The 6,823-nt window shown below is 51.9% G+C and overlaps 1 protein-coding gene across 1 annotated transcript in view; it reads left to right on the top strand.

Annotated features, from left to right (window-relative positions):
- The first annotated feature begins 2,970 nt into the window (after nucleotides 1–2,970).
- The window catches only part of CSNK1E (casein kinase 1 epsilon), a 39,540-nt gene continuing 35,687 nt past the window's right edge, over nucleotides 2,971–6,823 (top strand). The window contains exon 1 of the transcript XR_001883194.1: nucleotides 2,971–2,983. The gene's annotated coding sequence lies outside the window, so the exon portion shown is untranslated. The remainder of the gene's footprint in view (nucleotides 2,984–6,823) is intronic.

A 6,823-nucleotide genomic window follows, 5' to 3' on the forward strand; every position in this document is an offset into this window, starting at 1 on the left:
TTTTTTTTTTTTTTTTTTTTTGAGACGAAGTCTTACTCTGTCACCCAGGCAGCTAGAGTGCAGTGATGTGATCTTGGCTCACTGCAACCTCTGCCTCCTGGGTTCAAGTGATTCTCCTGGCTCAGCCTCTCCAGTAGCTGGGGCTACAGGCACATGCCACCACGCCTGGCTAATTTTTTGTATTTTTTAGTAGAGACAGGGTTTTACCGTGTTGTCCAGGCTGATCTCGAACTTCTGAGCTCAGGCAATCTGCCCGCCTTGGCCTCCCAAAGTGCTGCAATTACAGGCGTGAGCCACTGTGCCTGGCCAATTTTTTTTTTTTTTTTTTTTTTTTTTAGATGGAGTCTCGCTCTGTCACCCAGGCTGGAGTGCAGTGGCACGATTTTGGCTCACTGCAGTCTCCACCTCCAGGGTTCAACTGATTCTCCTGCCTCAGCCTCCTGAGTAGCTGGGACTACAGGTGCATGCCACCACACCCAGCTAATTTTTTGTATTTTTAGTAGAGACAGGGTTTCACCATGTTAGCTAGATGGTCTTGATCTCCTGACCTTGTGATCCGCCCACCCCAGCCTCCCAAAGTGCTGGGATTACAGTCGTAAGCCACTGCACCCAGCCCTTCCTAACTTTTATGCATTATTTGGTCAGATTCTCTTAAACTCTCTGAGCCTCAGGTTTCCTCCTTTTTTTTTTTTTCTTTCTTTTTTGTTTGAGACAGGATCTTATTCTGTTGCTCAGGCTGTAGTGCAGTGGCATGATCTTGGCTCACTGTGGCCTTGATCTCCTGGCTTCAAGTGATCCCCTCTCCTCAGCCTCCTGAGTAGCTGGGACCATAGGCATGTGCCACCATGCCCAGCTAATTTTTTTATTTTTTGAATAGAGACAGGGTCTCCCTTGTTGCCTGGACTGATCTTGAACTCCTGGTGAACCTCAGGTTTCTTTTTTTTTTTCTTTTTTCTTTTTTTTTTTTTTTTTGAGGCAGAGTCTCACTCTGTCGCCGGGGCTGGAGTGCAGTGGCCGGATCTCAGCTCACTGCAAGCTCCGCCTCCCGGGTTTACGCCATTCTCCTGCCTCAGCCTCCCGAGTAGCTGGGACTACAGGCGCCCGCCACTTCGCCCGGCTAGTTTTGTATTTTAGTAGAGACGGGGTTTCACCGTGTTAGCCAGGATGGTCTTGATCTCCTGACCTCGTGATCCGCCCGTCTCGGCCTCCCAAAGTGCTGGGATTACAGGCTTGAGCCACCGTGCCCGGCTGAACCTCAGGTTTCTACCTGCAAAATGGGTGGGGTGATCTCCAGCTCACAAGATTCCTGTGGCATGAAACCAGATTCCGTGCTGAGTACCCAGTGTGGAGCCTGCATGCTGTCCATCCAATAAATCCTAGTTTTTTTCTCTCTTCCTGTCCATGGGCAAAACTCTAAGCTGTTCTGAGCAAAGCCATTGGATAAATCTCCTAGTCAGCTCCTAGGATTAGAGATCCTCTTACCTCTCCCTTCCTCTTCAGCCTTCTCCCCTGAGGGAGGCCTGGGTGCCATTTGACTGGTCTCCCCACAGTGGGCCCCTCCCACCCCCAAATATCTGAGGTTCCTACCATTCAGCTATTGCTCAGGGCTGTTCCTTCCCCAGCCAACCAGCATCCAAATCCCACCTACTTTTATTTATTTATTTATTTATTTATTTATTTATTTTTTATTGAGACTGAGTCTCGCTCTGTCACCCAGGCTGGAGTGCAGTGGCGTGATCATGGCTCACTACAACCTCAGGCTTCCAGATTCAAGTGATTCTTGTGCCTCAGCCTCCTAAGTAGCTGAGATTACAGGCATGCACCACCACGCCTGGTTAATTTTCTGTATTTTAGTAGAGATAGGGTTTCACCATGTTAGCCAGGCTGGACTTGAACTCCTGGCCTCAAGCAATCTGCTTGCCTTGGCCTCCCAAATTGTTGGGATTACAGGCGTGAGCCATCACGCCTGGCACCCATCTACCTTTTTTTTTTTTTTTTTTTTCTGAGATGGAGTTTCTCTCTTGTTGTCCATGCTGTAGTACAATGGTATGATCTCAGCTTACTGCAACCTCAGGCTGGAGTGCAATGGCGTGATCTCGACTCATTGCAACCTCCACCTCCCGGGTTCAAGCGATTCTCAAGCCTCAGTCTCCCAAGTAACTGGGATTACAGGCACCCGCCACCATGCCCGGCTAATTTTTTGTATTTTTAGTAGAGACGGGATTTCTCCATGTTGATCAGGCTGGTCTCGAACTCCCGACCTCAGGTGATCTGCGTGCCTCAGCCTCCCAAAGTGCTGGGATTACAGGCGTGAGCCACCATGCCTGACATCCCACCTACTTTCAAGTCCTGCCTCCTCCCTTCCACCCCAGTGTCAACTCCAGAATTTCTCTATAGACAGGGCTTAGGGGGACAGTCTGATGGCAGGGGAAGGAAGGGTCGGAGACTTGTCTCAATGCTGTATTTGTGTAGCACTTCAGATAAAATTACAAGAATAACAACTGCCCACATCACAAAATGCCCAGGGCGAAGGGGAGAGGGCTGCTCACCAGCCATTGGTACCACTGCTGCCCCCAGACACTGACTTTCCTGTGGCAGTCACTGTCTAGCGTATTCTCTCAATACTGTAGGTCCGTCTTTTTTCCTGTGTCTACTCAGCCTCTCCTGTCGGATCGTCAGCTCCTGGCAAGCTGGGGCCAGCGTAGACCTCTGAGGCCCTACAAGGAGTTGGCATCGGGAAATGCTTGTGGGTGAACATGTGATGTGGCAGGATGATGAGTCGCACCAACTATGCCGAGCGAGGAGCGCTGCTGTGGGCATCGGGATTATTAGTTGCAGCAATCATCCTCATTCCTGGAACCCAGCTAATGAGTGGTTGTGTGACCTGGGAACGGGAAGCCCTGGCTTCTCAGAGGACAGAAGGAGCAGGTTTGGGCGCTGGTTGACTGCAGCACAAACAAGGGATGTTGTGCTGAGCAGAGGGGTCAGAGGAGCCCATAGGGCCGGGGGTGACAGGCCAAGCTGGGGGAGGGAAGCAGGCAGGGGTGAGCTGGAGGCCGGGCATGGGTGGCCCTTTGGGGGTGCCGAGGATTCGTGTAGTGCTCCCTGCTCCTGGGGACACGTGACAGGCGCTCCTGGTTCCTCTGGGAGTTACAGCAGCACAGGGAATGCTGAGCGGAGCAGGAGGACAGGCAGCCACCATGAGAAGGGGTGGGTGGGGTGAGGTGGCCCTGAGGGAGGGCTGTTAGGGACCATCTGGCTCAGGATGGAAAGTGTTAGGCAGAGGGCTGTTAGGGACCGTCTGGCTCAGGATGGAAAGTGTTAGGCCCTGCCTTCATCCCCGAGATCACACACAACATCACCATTGCACAAGTATTTACGGGGCACCCATGACCAGTTGGGTACCCACAGGAGCACCTATGGGAGATTTCTTTGTCTTGGAGAGACCCTAAGAACATTAAAAATAAACAAGTTAATAAACAAGCCAGTCATAAGTACCATGAAGAAGATAAAGCAGCTGGCTGGGCGCGGTGGCTCACACCTGTAATCCCAGCACTTTGGGAGGCTGAGGCAGGCGGATCACGAAGTCAGGAGATTGAAACCAGCCTGACCAATATGGTGAAACCCCGTCTCCACTAAAAATACAGACATTAGCCAGGCGTGGTGGTGGTGGGCGCCTATAATCCCAGCTACTCAGGAGGCTGAGGCAGAAGAATCGCTTGAACCCGGGAGGCGGAGGTTGCAGTGAGCCAAGATCACGCCACTGCGCTCCAGCCTGGCGGCAGACTGAGACACCATATCAAAAAAAAAAAAAAAAAAAGCAGGGTATGCCCAGTACAGGAAGGACAGAGGGGGAAGGAAGCCCACTGAAGGCAGATAAAGGAGGGCTTCTGTGCACAGGTGACTTTCGAGTTGTGATCTGAGCCTTGAGTAGGAGGCAGTCATGGAGGATTGGGGGAGATCATTGTAGGCAGAGGAACAGCCAGGCAAAGGCCCTGAGGCATGGTGAGATGACAGACAGTGAGGGAGGGAGAGTGAGGTTTGAAATGGGTCTGAGGCAGGCAGGGACTAGATCATAGCAGGCCCTGGGAAAGAATGTGAATTTCATGCTAAGGGAAGAAGGAGCCACTGGTGTATTTTCAGTAGCCAAGGTCAGATCTCAGTGGTTAACAGGCCATGTAGTATCCAAGTGGAAGACACACGTGGTGAGAGTGGCTGGGTTCAGAATCCAGTTGGGAGGTAGGGCTCATGGGAGCTGCTCAGGTTTTGAATATGGGGATAAGGGGTGCAGGGAGAGCTGTTTCCCACTGAGCCCAGATTTGTCACCTCAGGGTCTGTCTCACCTTTGTGCCTGGGATGTGGAGTGTAGGGGCCGTGCCCATCCAGCCCTGCCCTTAGCTTCAGCTGGGGAGACTGAGAGCTTTAGAGCTCACTTTGTCCAGCCCCTCAGAGAGGAGCTGTGGATTCTCCAAGGTCGCGCTAAAATTCCTACTGACAAGGGACCAAACCCAGGCCTTGCTACCCTGCCCTGCTGCCTCTCCGCTGAAGATGGAGGAGGAGGGAGGAAGCCCTAGCAGGAGTGACCTGACCGGGCATGGCCCAGTGCTGAAGTTCCCTGGGAGAAATGCCTGAAAAGAGAGCCTGGGGCCAAAGCTGTGTCCTGGGAACAGTAAGGGGTGGGTGGGACATCATGGAAGGGTCTGGGGACGAAGAGCCAAGGCCTAGCTGGGTGAGGAGAGGAGAGTGCCCCAGGTCAGCATCTTCAGGCTGGCAGGGCTGGGGGCGGGGGGACTTCTGGAGCCTGTGGGCCATGGGCCCTCCATGAGCAGGGCCTGAGAAGGCGAGGACCCTGAGAAGCTTCCCACAGGGGGCCTTCAAGAGCCAAGACCAAGATGGGCAAGGCTAGCAGCTCCCCTGGACCCAACTAGGTTTCCATATCTCCAACTCACTCCCACCTTAGAAGGGGCTGGCGCTGGCCCCTCCGGAGGAAGGGTGACAAAAGGAGAGCCGGGGGATACAGCCTGCAGGGCTCAGGTGTTCAGAGGAACCCAAGTCAGGAGCCCTGCATTGGACTCTGCTCCACTTCTAAGAATGGCAACATTGTAATATAAGTATCTTCCTCTTAATCAGAGCTGCTTCTGGGCTACATTGTTTCTGTGATTTATATTATCCTCATTTTACATATGAGACTCAAGAGTTTCGGGAACTTGCTTAGTGTCACACTGTTACAAAGTGGCAGAATACTATCTGTTTTTGTGTTTTGCAGACAGAAGAGTCTCGCTGTCCTAGGCTGGAGTGCAGTGGTGGGATCACAGCTCACTGCGACCTCTACATCCTGGGTTTAAGAAATTCTCCTGCCTCCCAAGTAGCTGGGACTATAGTCACCTGCCACCATGCCAGGCTAGTTTTTTTGTTTTGTTTTGTTTTGTTTTGTATTTTTAGTAGAGATGGGGTTTCACCATGTGGGCCAGGCTGGTCTTGAACTCCTGAGCTCAGGCAATCCGCCCAGCTTGGCCTCACAAAGTGCTGGGATTACAGGCATGAGTCACCCACCGTGCCTAGCCGCAGAATACTATTTGAAGTTAGCTTCTTTTTTTTCCTTTTTTTCTTTTTCTTTTTTGAGACAGAGTCTTGCTCTGTCGCCCAGGTTGCAGTGCAATGGCGGGATCTTGGCTCACCGTAACCTCCATCTCCCAGGTTCAAGTGATTCTCCTGCCTCAGCCTCCCGAGTAGCTGGGATGACAGGCGCATGCCACCATGCTCAGCTAATTTTTGTATTTTCAGTAGAGATAGGGTTTCTCTTTGTTGGCCAGGCTGGTCGCGAACTCCTGACCTCAGGTGATCTGTCTGCCTCAGCCTCCTAAAGTGCTGGGATTACAGGTGTGAGCTACCGTGCGTCACAGAATACTGTTTGAAGCTAGCTTCTTAACTATGGGGGGCTGCCATCACATGCTGCCTGGGACCTTGGACAAGGCTCATTCCCTCATTGGGCCTCAGTCTCTCTATCTGTAAAACAGTGGAGGGGGGCCAGGTGTGGTGGCTCACCCCTTTAATCCTAGCACTTTGGGAGGCTGATGGGGGAGGATCACTTGAGGGCAGGAGTTCGAGACCAGCCCAGACAACATAGTGACCCCATTTAGGCAACATAGAAACTCTGTCTCTAGGGCTGGGCGCGGTGGCTCAAGCCTGTAATCCCAGCACTTTGGGAGGCCAAGACGGGTGGATCACGAGGTCAGGAGATCGAGACCATCCTGGCTAACCCGGTGAAACCCCGTCTCTACTAAAATAAATACAAAAAACTAGCTGGGCGAGGTGGCAGGCGCCTGTAGTCCCAGTTACTCGGGAGGCTGAGGCAGGAGAATGGCGTGAACCTGGGAGGTGGAGCTTGCAGTGAGCTGAGATCCGGCCACTGCACTCCAGCCTGAGTGACACAGTGAGACTCTGTCTCAAAAAAAAAAAAAAAGAAAGAAACTCTGTCTCTATAAAACAACAAACAAAATTAGCCTGTGATGGTGGTGTACGCCCATAGTCCCAGCTACTCAGGAGGCTAAGGTGGGAGGATCGCCTGAGTCCAGGATTTCGAGGCTGCAGTGAGCTATGATCATGCCACTAAATTCCAGCCTTGGTGACAGAGGAAGACCCTGTCTCTAAAAAACAAAGAAACAAACAAAAAATGAAAAAAAAAGTAGAGTGGAATAAATGAAGCTTGTAGCTCTCCCAACTAGAATCCACAGTTCCTTCTGTAGTGGGTGGGTTCAGGGACAGGAGCCTGAGGGGGGGTGGGGGACACCCAGGACTTTTCTTTTTTTTTTTTTTTTTTTTT

Source organism: Rhinopithecus bieti, unplaced genomic scaffold (genome assembly GCF_001698545.2).
Source record: "Rhinopithecus bieti isolate Rb0 unplaced genomic scaffold, ASM169854v2 scaffold_56975, whole genome shotgun sequence".
NCBI classification, from domain to species: domain Eukaryota; kingdom Metazoa; phylum Chordata; class Mammalia; order Primates; family Cercopithecidae; genus Rhinopithecus; species Rhinopithecus bieti.